Source organism: Canis aureus, chromosome 24 (assembly GCF_053574225.1).
Source record: "Canis aureus isolate CA01 chromosome 24, VMU_Caureus_v.1.0, whole genome shotgun sequence".
NCBI lineage: Eukaryota > Metazoa > Chordata > Mammalia > Carnivora > Canidae > Canis > Canis aureus.
The window spans coordinates 34,349,782-34,366,962 of NC_135634.1; the positions used below are offsets into that span (position 1 = coordinate 34,349,782).

At 36.1% G+C, this 17,181-nt stretch overlaps 1 long non-coding RNA gene across 2 annotated transcripts in view; it reads left to right on the plus strand.

Annotated features, from left to right (window-relative positions):
• LOC144296517 (uncharacterized) overlaps nt 1-16,344 on the plus strand; it is a 73,537-nt gene extending 57,193 nt beyond the window's left edge. The window contains exons 4-5 of one of the 2 annotated variants that reach the window (XR_013363615.1): nt 4,074-4,208; nt 5,072-5,201. This is a non-coding gene — a long non-coding RNA (uncharacterized LOC144296517). Of the gene's footprint in view, nt 1-4,073; nt 4,209-5,071; nt 5,202-16,065 lie in introns of those variants that run through there. The other variant, XR_013363616.1, reaches the window with a different exon arrangement.
• Nucleotides 16,345-17,181: the final 837 nt, after the last annotated feature.

Genomic DNA, 17,181 nt, shown 5'->3' on the forward strand with positions numbered 1-17,181 from the left:
TGTTTTATTATTAACTTGGATCTATAAACTTTATATTTCATTCCTATAATATCTATAATTTTCAAGTAATTTGTGGACCAGGTTGATTATCACAGAAAGTCTCATAAAAAAAGTGTTATACCACAATTTCCACCTTCCACAATAAATGTACACAATAATGTGTACATTTGATTACATAAAAATTAGGTCAAACCACATATACAAATCAAAAGGCAAAACAATTGAAAGGAGATAATTGCATCATTTAAAGTATAAGGCTTAAGATCAAAACATTTAAATTGTTTTTTAACAAATGAGAAGCAAATATTGCAATAGAAAATTTGGAAAACGTTTAAGCAAGTACTTCAGAAATGAAGAAGTATGTATACAGCTATAGAAATACATAAAGAACTATTAACATATGAATAAAATGTTTATTCTTGCTTGAAATTTAGACAAATTTAAATGATATTAATTATAAAACAAAATTTTTTAAATAAAATAACTTTGTATAAATGGGAATTTTTAATGTAATGTGAAAATTTTAAACAGGCACAATATTTACAATTTGTTAGTACATAAAAATAAAAAGCATCTATTGATTGATCACTATGTACCACTCTTTTAAGCTAGTAAGTATATTAGTTCTCTAATCTGCATAACAATGTTGAGGTAGATACTGGTACAAATATTACACAAATGAGAAAAATGAGGGCTTGTGACATAGCAAGGGACAGAGCCAGAGCCAGAGTTCTGAGACAGCCTTACCTTCCCAGGCCAACTGAAAACTACTATCCTATTGCCCTGATAGAAGACTTTAAAACAGACATATCTCTGACATACACACCTATGTTAGAGATAGAAATATGCTAAGGAAATAATCATGAATGTCCATAAAGATTTAATTATTAAGTTATCCTAGCAGCATTAAAATTGCAGAAATTTGAAAAAGTCAAAAAAAGATTATCTAAATAAACTAAGTCTAATAAATACAAATCATAGAGTTATAAAAATGATTTTATAGAAGACCATGAAATGATGTAAAAATGTACAATATACTTTATTTAGTAATAACAGAAAATTTTAAAATAGTGTACATTATACCATTGTTGAAAAAATCTGGACTCATAAATATCAAAGTAATAACAATTATTGCCTTTGATTGACAATAATTGCTTTACTTTTATTTGTATCTGTAACATTTCTATAATATGATAAAAAACAAATAAACCTTTTATGACAGAAAAATGTGTGTGAATATATTTAATCTTCTCTATGCTGATAAGAATTAGTATTTCTAAGGAAAAAAATGAAAAGAATTCAAAATGATATTTTTATATTTGACTATATAAAAATGTAAAATATCTGAATGCTAATGTCACTGTTAGGATAATTAAAGACAAATGAAAAATGTGAAAAATAAATCATTCTCATCACTTATCACCCAAAATATTTCATATTTTTAATATATTAAAAGTTCTTGTGAATCACTAAGGAAAAAGTAGAACAAACAATCTGGCAGGAGATTAATTAAAAACAGAAGAGACATACAAATAATGAAAAACACATTAATGTATGTTCAGGTTTAGTAATGATCATAGTAATTCATTCCAGTTAGATATTGGGTATATATTACTTGTGGCTGAAATAATTCTAATTGATAAATCTATACAGTGTATAGTGTGACTATGTGTGTTTAGGAATGGGGTAAAGGTCCTGTCAGCCCATTCTCCAAAATATAGTCTTAATATCTATACCTGTCTTCATTTCTAACGTTAGTCTGATATTGCTCTGCTTTGTTTCTTCTGTAACGCTTGTCCATAACAGGGAAAAAATTATTTTGAGGGAGGTGAATTATTAAGTTGTTTATTGTCTGTATATAGCAGAAGGATTGTGTAGTCTAAGGTCTTATTTGTGTTATTCACAATTATATGTCCATCACCTTGAAATCTGCCTAAAACAGTAGTTCTGTAAAGATTATAGAATTTATGACTAAATTAGTAAATGAGTTATAATGGAGGAAAAAGTTATTAAAGTGAAATTTAAGAGAAAAATCAGAACACATCCCCATTTTATTTCGTTGATGATTTGTATCTGATCTATTTAAAGGACATTCCAATGTACTGTAATTTTCAAAGTAAAATCAAGTATATTTCTGAGTTAGTTTTAAGAATCAGAGGTCTAGGGGAGCCTTGGAGGCTCGGTCAGTTAAGTGTCTGCCTTAAGCCCAGGTCATGATCCCAGGGTTCTGGGATCCAGCCCCATGTCGGGCTCCCTGATCGGTGGGGAGTCTACGGCTCCCTCTCCCTGCCCCCTGCTTGTACTTGCTCTCTCTCTTTTCTCTCTCTCTCTCTGTCAAGTAAATAAATAAAAATTTTTCTTTAAAAAGAATCAGAGGTCTAAGTCAATGTCATATAATTTAATCTATAACTTTTCTTCCTCATTTGTTAAATGCTAGGGAAATGTCAGTATCAGGTCAATATACCTTATATGAGACTCATAGGAATTCTTTGCAAGGTAATTGAGGATTTAACATTGATTATTCAAATAGTTCTTGCATGAATCATACTCAGAATTTCTAAGAAAAAAAATTAAGCATCTATTTTATATTGTCTCAGAAATTGTTTCTTTTCCAATTTGTAAAAAATAAAATTTCCTTAAAAAATGAAATACTATTGAAGAGATTTGTACACTCATGTTTATAGCAACATTATTTGCAATAGCCACAAGGTAGAAGCAATTCAAGTGTCAATCAACAGATGAATAGATAAGAAATTGTAGCCTATACACACAATGGCACTTAAAAAGGAAGGGAATTCTGACACATGCTGCAACATGGATAAACTTGGGAGACATGGTGCTAAGTGAAATTAATCAGACACAAAAAAACGATACTATATGATTCCACTTAAATGAGGTACCTAGAGTAGTCAAATTTGTAGAAACAGAAAACAGAATGGTGGTTTAGAGGGGCTGGGGTGACAGGGGATAAGGAGTTATTATTTAATGGGTATATAGTTTCAGTTTTGCAAGACGAAAAGTGTTCTGGAGATTGGCTGCACAGCAATGTGAATGTACTTTAACATTACTGAGCTATACATTTAAAAACAGTTAATGGGTGATGGGCACTAAGGGGAGCGCTTGATGGGATGAGCACTGGATGTTATACTATAGGTTGGCAAATTGAATTTAAATAAAAAATTTAAAAAATTAAATCTGAAAAAAACAGTTAAGATGGTAAATTTTATGTTATGTATATTTTACTACAATTAAAATGTTTTAAAAGTGAGATTGGCTATACTTCCAATAGAACTAAGTGAGTTTCTTCCTAAAGAAGAGATGATAAAAAAAAAAGAGATGATAAAAAGTAAACAAATTATTGAGAGTCAAAGCTAACTCTTTAGACAGATCCTTGAGCAATTCTCAAGAAACGAAACTTTCCAAGATGTTTTATACCTTGAACTACAATGAGGGATTGCTGTGAGGTTCCAATCAGAAAGTAATCTGGAACCTTCAAAATACAGAGGTCAATGTCAATTCACAAAGCTTGGGGAAACAGCCTTCCAGTAGCACCTGTAAATCTGAACCTAAAATCACTCACCAATTATATCTTGTATATATCAAAGACAACCCTAAACATCTATTTTTTCTGTGACAAAACTTAGATCTTCCAAATGAAGCTACTACATTTGAGTTTTTCTTTTAATTAACAGGAAGTGTATTTCAAAAACTAAACTTTTAAGATGACAAGTGGCTTTTTTTGACTTTTGGATAGACATACCGCCTCACTTAAGTTGATGGCCTTTTGCTACTGTTTTTGGTTTTGGCTTTTTGTACCACAAGAGTCTTTGTCAAACTAGGGAATGGGAGTACAAATTAGACATCTTTTGTATTTTACATTTAATCAATTACATTGTGGATGTACCCAGTTTTAAAGTACAGCAATTGAGTATTTGGAAGTCATATCATGCAGATAGAAAAGGGAGTTTTTTGTACTCATATGAAATCACAACTCACTACAATTCAAATTTATTTTTTTATTTTTTAAGATTTTATTTATTTATTTATTTATTTATTTATTTATTTATTTATAGAATAAGGGGAGAAGAGAGAGAGAGAGAGAGAGAGGAATCATAACCAGGCTCTGTGGGGGGCTCGATCTCATGACCCTGAGATCATGACCTGAGCTGAAATGAAGAGATGGAAGCTTAACCAACTGAATCACCCAGGTGCCCCTCAAATTTATTTAAGTGGCATTATCTACCATGTGCTCTTTCTCAAAGTACCTCTTAAATGTTTTTTTCAGTTCAAATCAAATGTGGATTAGTTGATTTGAAGTGTCAGTGAAGTCTAGAATATTTTCCAATTGTGGCTAACTTTGGAAAATAAACCTACATCACAGGTCCACCTCAGGGCCGGTCCCCTTTCAGCTTATCCACTACTTTGTCTGTTTAGTCACTGTGTTATCTGGATATATATGAGCCCAGGACTTTACTTTAGTATGAAAGCTATTTGTCCTTTCCTTTTATAAAGAATTTTGCATTCCTTCTAGCAAAATACTGAGGTTACGCTAAAAATAATCTTGTTCACCAGTTTTAGATTAAGACCATCACAAGCAGCATTGTGGAGAATTACTGTAAATGTGTGTGTAATGATTGCTCCAAGTCGTACCAGTAAATTACCAAGGACATAATTTGAAGTATTATAGTTAAATGAAAAAATAAGTTGCTTTTGGATGCAAAAACAACAGTATCTACTTCCAAAAAAAAAAAAAAAAGAACACAGAAAATTAAGGAAATCATCTGGATGATTTAACAACTAAATTTCCAAATAATCAAGGCTGGAGCAATCAGATTGTTCTATCTCCCTTCCCCAGTTCCCAAAGCATATATAGATCCAACCAGAATAGATTTTAAAGTTTATGTATTTCTGGAGTCATGGCATTTCACAAGTGAGAATACACAATGAGAATGCTTCCTGTCCCAGTGGCATAGGATGTTTAACGGAGCTTAATCACATCCATAGAAGTCTCTCATAAAACAAAACGTATTGCTTATGAATGACGTCTATTACTGTCTAATGTTTCTTACAGGTGGTGACTTCGCAGATGAAAGATGACTAATGCACAATACCCAAAATAAATTATATCTCCTCCATCCCCATTTCCCACAAACACTTGTTTTAAGTAAATGGAAATAAAACCAAAACAATCTGGACTGCCAAATTCCATTGTGCACATAGTGGTCATTTTCATCCTAGGACGACATCCCAACCTCCTTCCCCTTGTCCCTCACTAATGCCCTTGTCCTTTTAATTACAGAAAACATTCCTCTTGGACTTCTTCCCTAAAGAACTCAGAAGCACTTTTAAGTAACTTTTCATTACTAACATTTCCTGGCTAAGAGATTATTGAAAGATAACACCACACATAAGGATGTTTCCATGTACTTGAGTCCTCTCTGCACATAAAGATTAAACAACTCTCATAATGTAGAGCTGAGAAAGATGTAGGAGACTATGTAGTTCACACTTCCTATGTCAAAGACCAAGAAAAAGATGTAGACAAATCAGTAATTTCTCACACCATGTGATAACTCTAGTTACCTCTTAATCTAATGTCATTTCCATTCTGCCAATCTTTGAAGCTGTTGACATAGCACAGAATCAGAATCAGAGAAGATGTCCAAAGCCATGTAGCTCTTTAGACCTCAAGTTAAATATTTTAAGCAAGAAGAACTAAGTACTAACTAAAATTGAGAGTTCTTTTTTTAAGGAACCAGGTAAGCAAAAATACAGGAAAAATTAAACTCGAATTTTATTTCCTCTCGTGCCATTCTTATTTGCTTTCCAGGAGATACTAATAAAAAATGGAATTTTAAAAATTTTGAAGAAGTAAAGGGACAAGCAAAGACCTTAATGACTCAAAAATATATATATATATATGGGTAATTCATAGACTGTGTCAATTCCAGTGTTGCCTGCTAACATTGGTAAACATGAGTCTCTCAGCCACTTCATTGCACCAATTTTTTTGGTAAATAGAATGAAGTAATTACAAAGGATAGAATGAAATCAGACTAAGATCTTCAGTGTATTTATTTCAAGAGGATTCTTGTGAGGTGGAATAAGATTTATTTCTGTGAATCAAATATTTTCCTCCTTGCTTTGTTGGTTAGGAAGACCAGAATCAAATTCTTTACATCTTTGTAGCAATAATATCGTTCCCATTGCATGTATTTTTATACTAATCTTAACTCTGCCACCAACTTAATTTTCTCTTTTCACCTTCCCTTATTTGTAAGTTATTTCAAATCCTTTTCAGAATGAACTATATTATAAATTATATAAACTATAAACCATACATACTCCCCATTTTTCATGACTAAAAGATAAAGTACCTATAGGCATCAACTGGAAAAATATGTTCAAGGTAAAATATTTCCTACGTAGTGGTGAGAATGCTGTTAATAAAGCTTAACCAAGAAATAAGCTTTTCCTTTATTCCCTATCTATAAATATCTCCGTTAGGGCTTAATATAAGTTACTTGATAATATGCAAAAATAAACAGGACCACCCTCAAGGGAACAGTACTTGGAAAATCAAAATATGCTTCCTTCTCCAGGCACAAAATTAATGCCAAGTGATAGCTTATCAAAATGAACACCAAGCACAGCCTTTCGTGCAAGAGAAACATCTTGGGAAATGGTCACAGAATTTTGGTCTGGGGGAAGCTGGGGCAGGAAACTCGTGCATAGGCTTCTTCTCATAGGTATGACCAAATCCTTCTAGTCTAGAAATTGGACTCCATAGAGCCAGGGAACAGAATCCTGGGGATTGCAGATGTCATATATACTTGATATTACCTTGGACAATAGTATTGCAATAAAAGTTCCTTAGTTTATTATTTTTAAAACTGTAATAAAATATAGCACAAAATTTACCATCATGGTCATTTTCAAGTATATGGGTTAGTGGCATTCAGTGCATTAATATTGTTGTGCAAACATCACTACAGTCCACCTCCAGAATTCTTTGCATCTTGCAAAATTGAAACTCTGTGCCCATTTAAACTACCACTCCTCATTCTCCCCTCCTTGCTGGCTCTGGCAACCACTCTTCTACTTTGTATCTTTAAGAATTTGACTACTATAGATACTTTGTATGAGTAGAATCATATGATTTTTGTCTGTGGCTGGCTTATTCCAATAGCATCTTGTCCTCAGGGTTCATCCATAGTGCAGCGTGTCTCAGAATTCCCTTCCTCTTTAAGGTTGCATAATATTCCAATGCGATGTATATATCACAATTTATTTATTCATTAACCTGTCAAATGACACTTGAGTTGTTTCCACCTCCTGGCTATTATGAATAATATTGCTGTGAACAAGGGTGTACAAATATATCTTTGAGTTCCTGCTTTCACTTCTTTTAGGAATATATCTAGAAGTGAAATTGTTGGATCATATGGTAATTCTATTTTAAAATTTCTGAGGAACCGCCATACTGTTTTCCATAGCAGCTGCACCATTTTGCATTCCAACAAACAGTACACAAGGGTCCAATCTCTCTACATCCTTGCCAACCTTTGTTATCTCTTTTTGTAAAGCAGCCATCTTAACGTGTGTGAAGCAGCATTTCAGTGTAGTTCCGTTAGTTTTTGAAACAGGATTTCCAGAAAACTGTGCTGTAGTTCAGCCAGTACATTTAAGAAGACAACAAAGAATTCAAACAAAGGTGAGTATATTTACTAATTGTTCATTAGAGACAGGCCACCTTCTTACCAGGTAGTCTGACTTGAGCTCTGTTAATAACATGAAAACAAGACCTATTCTTTCTTAAGCCTCAACTGACAACTATGAGATGCTATAAATTACCAGGCCTGGCTGTTTGTGATTAGTCATGACTGTTGAATTTCTTCTGGAACAACAATAGGTGGCAGTAAATAAGATTGTAAATGGGCCTATTTAAAGACAAGGCAAAAGTTCCACTTCATCTTTTTGCTCCTTTTCCCCCCAAGCATTTTGCATTTGATAAAACCCAAAACACATTTAGCCCTGAGCAACAACTGCCCCCCTCCTTAAACACATGTGTGTCTCAAGAGAATGAATCCATATGTTTCTGATTCATTTACAATTAATTCATCAAAATGTTGTTTTGATGTCCAAGAAGCTTTATTGAGGCTCTCTCATGAGTCTTTTTTCTTAGAAACAGGAAATTAGGCCTTGCCAAGAGCCAAACTCAAAACACACAAAAGGGTTTTGAGCTGAGTTTGAAACATTGGGACTTCAACATCTAAGTGACTGCCAAACTTGGGACAAGAACATCTCTTCATCTCTACATGCAAGCCAAACCCAGATTTAATGTCAGATTAATCTCTGGCTCTTGAGATGCCCAGCATGACTTGAGCCTTTTTGTACAAGCACTGTAAGATTCCAGGTGAGCAGCAAAGCATTATGAAGTTGAGAAAGAAGATCAACAGATTTTTTTTAAAAATTTATCCTAGCAAGACACAGTGAGTTTATAAAAATGTCTGTAGACAGCACATCCACTGATAACCCCCTGAGTAGTTTCCTTTCATCCACTCTGCCCTGTTTCCTGTTTGTAAACTATCTCAAACAGGATGGCTTAACACCAGGTGATTTTAAAGACCACAGAGTTCAGGCTGTTCTTTACCCACATGCTCTACCACATACCAAACTTAACTTTTCAGAGATCAATGCCATTCAGTCTTCAATGCTCCAAGCATTAATTCTCCAACCGTCTCTAGGATTCTGTTCCTTTTCTACTTGAACTCATATAGGTTTCTAGCTTATGTGAATCCTTCTCCAATGCTCCAATCTAGCCAAACAGGTCTGCTTTCTCCAAATCTCACTTAATGCTTTCAGTTCTTTAAATTGTTCACACAACTCAAATTTTCTGCCTCTGTAAATGTCACCATCCATTCTTCTTGTATCTCTCTTCCTCTCTAGGGCCATATATCAACCCCAGCCTAATATCATCTCACCTCCTCCTTAATGTCTATAGCACTTATCTTCAGTGTACATGGTCATTACCATGTACTCCTCTGTAAAGACTCTTTTACAGTAATTAGATATACATGAAAAGATGAATTATCCTGAATTAAATTATTTGTCAAATATCTTGCTTCATAAATAGCTGCTACCATTTTGTACACTAGAGAGAACAAATAGAGGATGAGAATTTTTGAAATGACATGAAACTGATTGCACTTAGAGAATCCCACATGTGATAAAATATAGAAATATGGTTTAGTTTATGTATGACTTTAGTTTTTTAAGGATAGAAGTTATAGATGATGATGACAGGAATTTCTAGAGCAAAATTTAGCATTGATATAATGAATATGAAAGGAAAGGATCAACTTGAGATCTAATTCTGCTATAATAGGTATATCAGGTTTATTGCTTAATTGCCTTAAAGTTAGTTGTAATTATCAGAAAGAAAAGGAAACAAAAAATAAAATACTGCTTTTACTTTAGTTCAGATTAATGAGGAATAGCTGGTCAATGATATGACAGTGTATGATCCAGGATTCTCTACAGATATACAGAACCGACAGCACATATACGAAGAGATTTATTATAGGCATTGACTCACACGATTATGGAAGCTGAGCAATCCCATTGTCTGTTCCCCCAAAAGAGAGGGCAAAGTACTTGAATGATGTTTATTCCTCTCCTTATATCCTATAATTGAAACAGTAAGATGTAAAATTAACAATACTTAAATACTACATAAAGTCAGCACATCATATATTACATGATAAAGGAATAAAAGAGAGGAAAAGAAAACAAAGATATTTTCACAGCATATGTATACACACACAAACATATCCATACCAAAATAAGGAGGAAATAGCCATGACAACCACAGTTTTCACTTCTGTAATTGGTCACACATGATCATAGCTAGTTTTTACCTACCCTTTTTTAACTATCTATTCTATATTCCCTTTGCCTTCAGCAAACACCTCTGCTGTTTATGATTCTTTAGCTGGTAGGGTGACCCAAACCTTCCTTCCCTAAAGGACCTGGGGCATTATTAGTTCTGCCTAGATTGAGTTATAGTTTTCCACTGACCATAATCACAGGGTTTGGTAATACTGAGAGATGCCCTAAGGGGTCTCCTGTATGCCAGACATATTCTTCCTTACTTACATTATAGAATAGTGATCAGATTTTCCCTTTGTATTTAGGATTGATCACCCCAGCCAGCACCATAACTCTTTGCTTTGTGTATTGATTCAAAAGCATGAGAAGCCCAAAGTGGCTAACTTAAAGTTCAATAGAATCATCATGTCTTCTGGTAAAAACATCCCTCCCTCTGGAACTAACACCTCTAGGTCAGCAGAGCATAAAGTCATGCAAACAGGAAACGTAAGTTTTGCTAGTTGGTCACTAGAGTAATAATGAGTGCCACTCCCATTTCCACCTCTTGATCTCTGGACCCATGAATCCCAGCTATGGAAGAAATAGCACTGCATATTCAATGCTGACTCAGAACATAATAGCCTTCTAGAGAACTTTCTTCCTGCCTTGCAAACTTTTGTCACCTCCTGAGTCTTCATAAAGCCATCCCACTGTTCTATCAAGCCAGCTGCTTCAGGATAATGGGGAACCTAATAAGACCAATGAATTTCATTAGCCATACTCACTGCCCTTCTTTCACTGTGAAGTTCCTTTGTTAGAAACAATGCTGTGTATGACAATGGGTAAGGCATCCTGTAACTCCAAAGATTGCCATTTTGGCAGATGCATTGTGTACCGAGAAGGCAAATCCATATCAAGAGCCTCTATTACTTTGAGGACAAAACGATGCCCCTTCTTTGTTGGAAGTGGTCCAGCATGACCAACCTGCCACCAGGTAGCTGGTTGTTCCCCCCAGGAATGGTGCCATAAAGGAGGCTCAGTTTTGGTCTCTGCTACTTGCAGTTGGGTGCTCAGCCATGGCCATAGCTAGACAGCCTTGATGAGTGAAAGTCAATATTTCTGAGTCTATGCATAATCTCTATTCTTGCCACCATGACCAATATGTTCAAAAGCCCAGTGGATAAGAAGGGTGCTGGAGAAACAGGATGATTGGAACCCACAGAATGGGTATCCTCCTTGTCTGCTGAGGTAACCCTTTTTGTTTTGTTTTGTTTCTAATATAAATGCATAGAAGGCACATATTCAAGTTTTATTTAACTTTCAATGAAGAACCCACCAGCATGACAAAGTTGGTTTGAAAGAGAATATGCAGATTGAAAATTGTAGTCAGAAGAAATTCTGAAATCAAATTGTTAATTTCGATACAAAATTGGTTAATGGCCTACAGGGTAAAAATAATTTTTGAGATCTTTTTTCTACTGGACAGAAGAAATAATCAGCCCCCCCCCCCCCCATCAGTTTTAGAGAATTGTAAAATGTCAGGGCTTAATCGCCTGCAAAGTTATATTCCCCAGAGAGTTTTTGTTAAATTCTACTCCTGAAACCAATATTATGCTATATGTTAATTAACTAGAATGTAAATAATAACTTGATACAGAAAAAAAAGATGAGTCTTTCTTACGCTGTTTGCAGTAGGATAAATTAATACAATTTCTCTGAAGTTAGTAGCTTATCACTTATATATAAAATAAGGTCATCCTTTGATGGGACACAAATATCTTCATGTATTTTGCCAATTCAGAGAGGCCTACTGACATATCTCCTCCCTAAATTTCTTTGTCACCAATTTTCCAATCATGTTCCTCCTAAGTTTCTGATCATCCAGACAAACCTTTGGCTGTAGCCCATCAATCAATATATATCTGCACATCTGGGTATCTCTCCTTATGAATGCAGTGCACAACCAGCTGCACTTCCTGAATTTCTGCCGACTGGAAGAATTTCCATTCACCACTGTCCTTCAGGGATATCCCAGAAAGGACCCGTAAAGTTACAGCTATCCACTTCTGGATAGTGCCTACATATGCAGAACCATCTATAAACTTGGCCTGAATCTTCTCTTCTTCTGCCAGCTGATTGTAGAGAACTGCTCATAAGACTACAGGTGTAGGCTGGGAGAGAGAAGGCAATGTAGCAAAAGTGGGGACCATGAACATTTGGGCTACTTCTTGTAACTTATGCCTTCAGAGTCTGCTTTGGGTTGATTACATAAATGCCACTTCCATTCAATCATAGAGTGGTACTCTGCATGCTTAACTTGATGGTTTGATGGGTCAGATAACTCTCAATTCATGAAAGGCAGCTCAGGTCATCTGGTAATTTGGTGGCCCTTAGTCAAGCATTCAGTCTCTACTAAGGCCAAAAGCAGATGCCTACTAAAGGTTCAAGATAGCATCCCTATCTGTCATTGACACTTTAAGCCCCATTCGGTTTGCTGGATCATATGACCCAAGTGTCAGAGCAGCTTATACAGTAGCCAGGATTTATTGTATAGCCTTCTCTTATTCTGGGCCCCTCTCAAAACCAGCAGCTTTTCTGGTCACTAGATGAATAAGCTGGAGTAACATACCATATGAGGAGCATATTTCCTCCAAAGTCCAAAAAGGACCACTAAATGTACATTTTTCTTGGTTGTTAGAGGGGCCAGATGCAATGACTTGTCCTTTACCTTGAAAGGAGAATATCTTTACATGTCTCACATCACTGGACTCTAGAAATTTTACTGAAGTAAAAAGCCCCTGAATTTTAGTCCAATTCATTTCCTACTCACTGACAAGCAAGCATCTTACCATTAAATCTTAAGTAGTTGTTACTCCTCGCTCACTGGGTTCAATCAACATAATATCCATCAATGTAGTGGACCAGTGTGACATCTTGTAGAAGAGAAAGGTGGCCAAGATTCCTGCAAACTAAATTCTGACATAAGTCAGAGTTGATATATTCCTGAGGTAGGACAGTGAAGGGGCATGCATGGCCTTGCCACCTGAGACCAAACTGCTTCTATTGGGCCTTATGGACAGATATGGAGAAAAAGATATTTGCCAGATCAATAGCTATACAACAGGTACCAGAGGATGTTTTTATTTGCTAAAGAAAGAAAAACAAATCTGGTACAACAACTACAATTGGAGACATCACGTGGATAAACTGACCATAATCCCACTCTCGCTTTCCAAGATTCATCTGTCTTCTTCACACGCCAAGTAAGATAATCAAATGGAGATGTGGTGGGAATCAGGAGCCTTGCAACTTTCAAGTTCTTCTTCTGGTGAAGCTAATCTCTGTAATCCCTCCATGAAGTATTGCTATGATTAACTATTTTCCTAAATAGACGCATTCTAGTGGCTTCTAATGGCTTTTCCCATCATGATATTCCTCACTTCACAGGCCAAGAAACCAATGTGGGGATTCTCCCATCTATTCAGTATGTCTATTCCAATTTTGCATTTTAGAACTGGAGAAATCACCACAGAATATATTCAGGGACCCTACTCATGAGCCCCTACTTTGACTGGAGAACCATGGTGACAGTTTGGGTCTCCTGGAATCAGTGTCAGTTCAGAGCCAGTGTCCAGTAAGTCTGATTACTTCCTCCTCCCCAATGTATACAGTACCATGATAAAGGATCATAGGTCCCTTGGGGAAAGCTGAGAGAATGGCATTTATCTTTTTTTTTTTTTTTTAGCATTATACCAGGATTCTTCCTCAATGGGACTTGGCCTGCCATTCATTCAAGAGGTTTTGGGTCTGCCAACTGTCTCAAGTATGGGAACTTACTGAAGATCCATGACTGTTTTCATAATTCAAGTTAGACTTTTGTTCACTTGACTTAGAACTTTTCTGCTCATACAGAGAAAGTAAGAATTTAATAGGCTTCTCATCTATTCCATTTCTAGAAAACCATAAATTAGCCAAAGCCACAGGTCTGTGCATGTCTGACTATTCCAATTGTTTCTTTGACTCTTCTGACCATTACTGTAACTACACCCACCTTACCTTTGGTGGTTGAGTGCTCCAACTTCACCTCTGCCAACTTAGACCTGGATCCATTTAATTCTACTGCATTTAGGTTTTTCAATATAGTGGTTTCTGCTCCCACTGTAAGGTCTGGCCTATAGAGAAGAGTGATCACAGAGCTTTTCAAGGATGCTGGGACTCCCCTCACAAATTTATTTCTCAAAGTATTAATGAAACACATGTTTTCTGGGCCATCTCAGGGTGGGTATGTCTTAAATGACAAATTCACTCCGATATTCCAATCCCTCTAAGCTTCTGAATCCCTTCCTATGCATTACACTGGGGATGTTTGGCATTTCCAACTTGCTCAAAGGGCCATATTTTGGCCCAAGTTTCAGTGAGTGAATCAAAGTGTTAGAATCCTAACTCCCTGAGCTTGCAGCATTAAATGCAGAAGCTCTGCTTAGTGAATCTATATCAGTAAATCCTGCCTGATCCAACTTCATAGTCCTTTCCACCACTATCCCACACCTTGTTATCTATTCTCATGCACATTCCCTGGTTTTCTATTTATATAAATTGAAAATTCAAGTCAAACTTCTTCATGAGTCAAACTTCTTCATGGGTCAAACTTTGTACCTCACCTTTAGGGTCCTGCTGGGATTGGAGTCTACTTATAGGTCTAAAAGCAAATAAAAGGTGATGGGGGTGGGTCTTGAGAGAAATGGCTTTTTCTTTTTTGCATAGTAACTGCCTCAGGGGAGACCTCAACCAATGCAGAGTTAATTCTATCAGACAGAAGTAGAAAAGCTGATATTACTGTAAGTTGGGAATGTAATTTCCCTGGATGAAGAGAGACTTCTCTTGACAAACAATGCTCAACAGACTTTAAATGTTCAATGTCCCTAGCTTCAATTAGGGTCTTCTACACATCTCTATCCAAATTAACAGGTTCTATTCTTTCTCAATAAATATCTTCACTTTAAGTGTAGACACTGTGAGAATGGAAGTTCAATTTGTTTTGTAATTCAACCAGTCACAGGATGAGATTCTGCATTTGCTTTACATCAATTTTAACCCATTAGCTACATGACACAAGTCTCTCTCCTTGAGGAAATACATAGAAATTCTTAGGTCATTTATGGGACACTTGAGCTAGAAATTAGAATACCTGAGCATATATTTCTCTCCCATCACTTTGTCCATCAATATTAGGAAAGATAAACCAATGCCATTACATTCCTTAGTTTTCCAAAAATGTTTGAAAGTCTCATATAGAGAGTCGCTTAGCTCTTTGCTTCTACAAATGGTCAATGAGTATCCAATGCAGGTGTTTTATATATTTCTACAAATAATTCATGCCATGAACTATCAGTTTTCTCTTTACTACTAGACATAGAGTCATGAGAATCTTTATCTTTTTTAAAGATTTTCTTTATTTATTCATAAAAGACACACAGAGAGAGGCAGAGACATAGGCAGGGGAAGAAGCAGGCTCCCTGCAGGGACTCTGATGTAGGACTTGATCCCAGGACCCTGGGATCATGACCTGAGCCAAAGTCAGTTGCTCAACCACTGAGCCACCCAGTTGTCCCAAGCAACAGCATCTTTAAATCCTAGTTAGATTAGAAAGCCAACTCCAGAAACTCAAGAACGATTTAGATAAATCATACTTAAAATGCTGTTCCGGGATGCCTGAGTGGCTCAGCAGTTGAGTGCCTGCCTTCAGCCCAGTGCATGACCCTGGAGTCCCTGGATTGAGTCCCACATCGGACTCCCTGCATGGAGCCTGCTTTTCTCTCTGCCTATGCCTCTGCCATTCTTTCTCTCTGTCTGTGTCTCTCATGAATAAATAAATAAAATCTTTAAAAACAAAACAAAACTCTGTTCCTCTAGCACCACTCTCAATACCAAAATCTATATTAATTGGGATTCTTCAGAGAAACAGAACCTATTGAATATATACATCACAGGAATTGGCTCACACAATCATGAAGGGCAAGAAGTCCCATTGAGACAGAGAAACTAAAAGAACCCCATGAAAACTGCTTTTTTCACTCCTTTTCCTGTTTTTATTTTTGCTAGGATCTATACACACATCTTACACATACCTTATAGAACAATGTATGTCCTCCTTGTAAAGGTCAAAGATTTAATGATTTCTTTGGCATCTTCCAGCACAGTAGATAACATCTAATGAGTGACCAGGTGGGGTCATCATGAACATTTTCCAAGACCACTGATTCATCAAGACCCCTGGTTCCAGAGCATAAGTGACTTATGCAAGACACCTAAATGCTGCTCTTGTTCCTGGATTACCAAGAAGACACATGTTCCAGACCAGTGACCTCAATAAAAACTCCAGGCTCCAAGGAAAGATGAGACTCACTATCTTTTCCTTTCTGAGTCTCCTAGATGCTCTGTCTGTGTCTACATTCTCTCCACGTTTTTAATAAATTGCTATCACTTCCTTTTAGCTCATGTTTAATTTACATCTTGTATGAAGCCAAGAACCCTCTGGTCTGGACCTGCAGGAACCCCTCTGGATCCTCAGACTCAGCCTACCTACACTGCCATGATCTACAAAGCTGGAGAATCAGACAAAACAGTGGTGTAATTAAAAATCAGTCAAAATTAAAGGCCTGAGGATCATGAAAATCTATGGTGAAAATCCTAGTCAGAGTCTGAAGGCCTGACAACCAGGAGTGGTAATGTTAGAGAGTAAGAAAGATGTTTAGGGTTCAAGCAAAGAAAAAATTCTCCCTTGTTTGGCCTTTTTATTCTATTTAGTCTCTCAATGAATTGGACAGTGTCCACCTTCATTGACAAAGATATCTTCTTTATGCAGTTTATTGATTTAAATGCATAAAGATCTAGAGAAGAGATTCTGATCTCTTGTAAAGGATCTTCAGAGACACACTCAGAAATAATGCTTTATCAGTTTTCTGGACATCCCTTAGTCCAGTCAAACTGACACGTAAAATTAATCATCACAGAAAGTACACAGAATTTTGAGGAAGTAATCATTTCAACCAAGAATTTGTGATAATGGAAGGAAAAGTTTAAAGAGAAAGAAAAAAAGGAAATATTAAGAAAACAGTGATACAGTATAGGGACATTAATGGCTTCTCCCTGAGGAGGAAAACAGAACACTGGTTTGTACATCCAATAGTTCACATGTTTGAAGGGCTGCCTCAGAGACTGACTTCTGTCTCCTGAATCTCAGTGCTGAAGAGATAGGGTTCCATATTGAGCACCACTGAAAACAAAGGTGGCATTCTGGGCTAGCACACA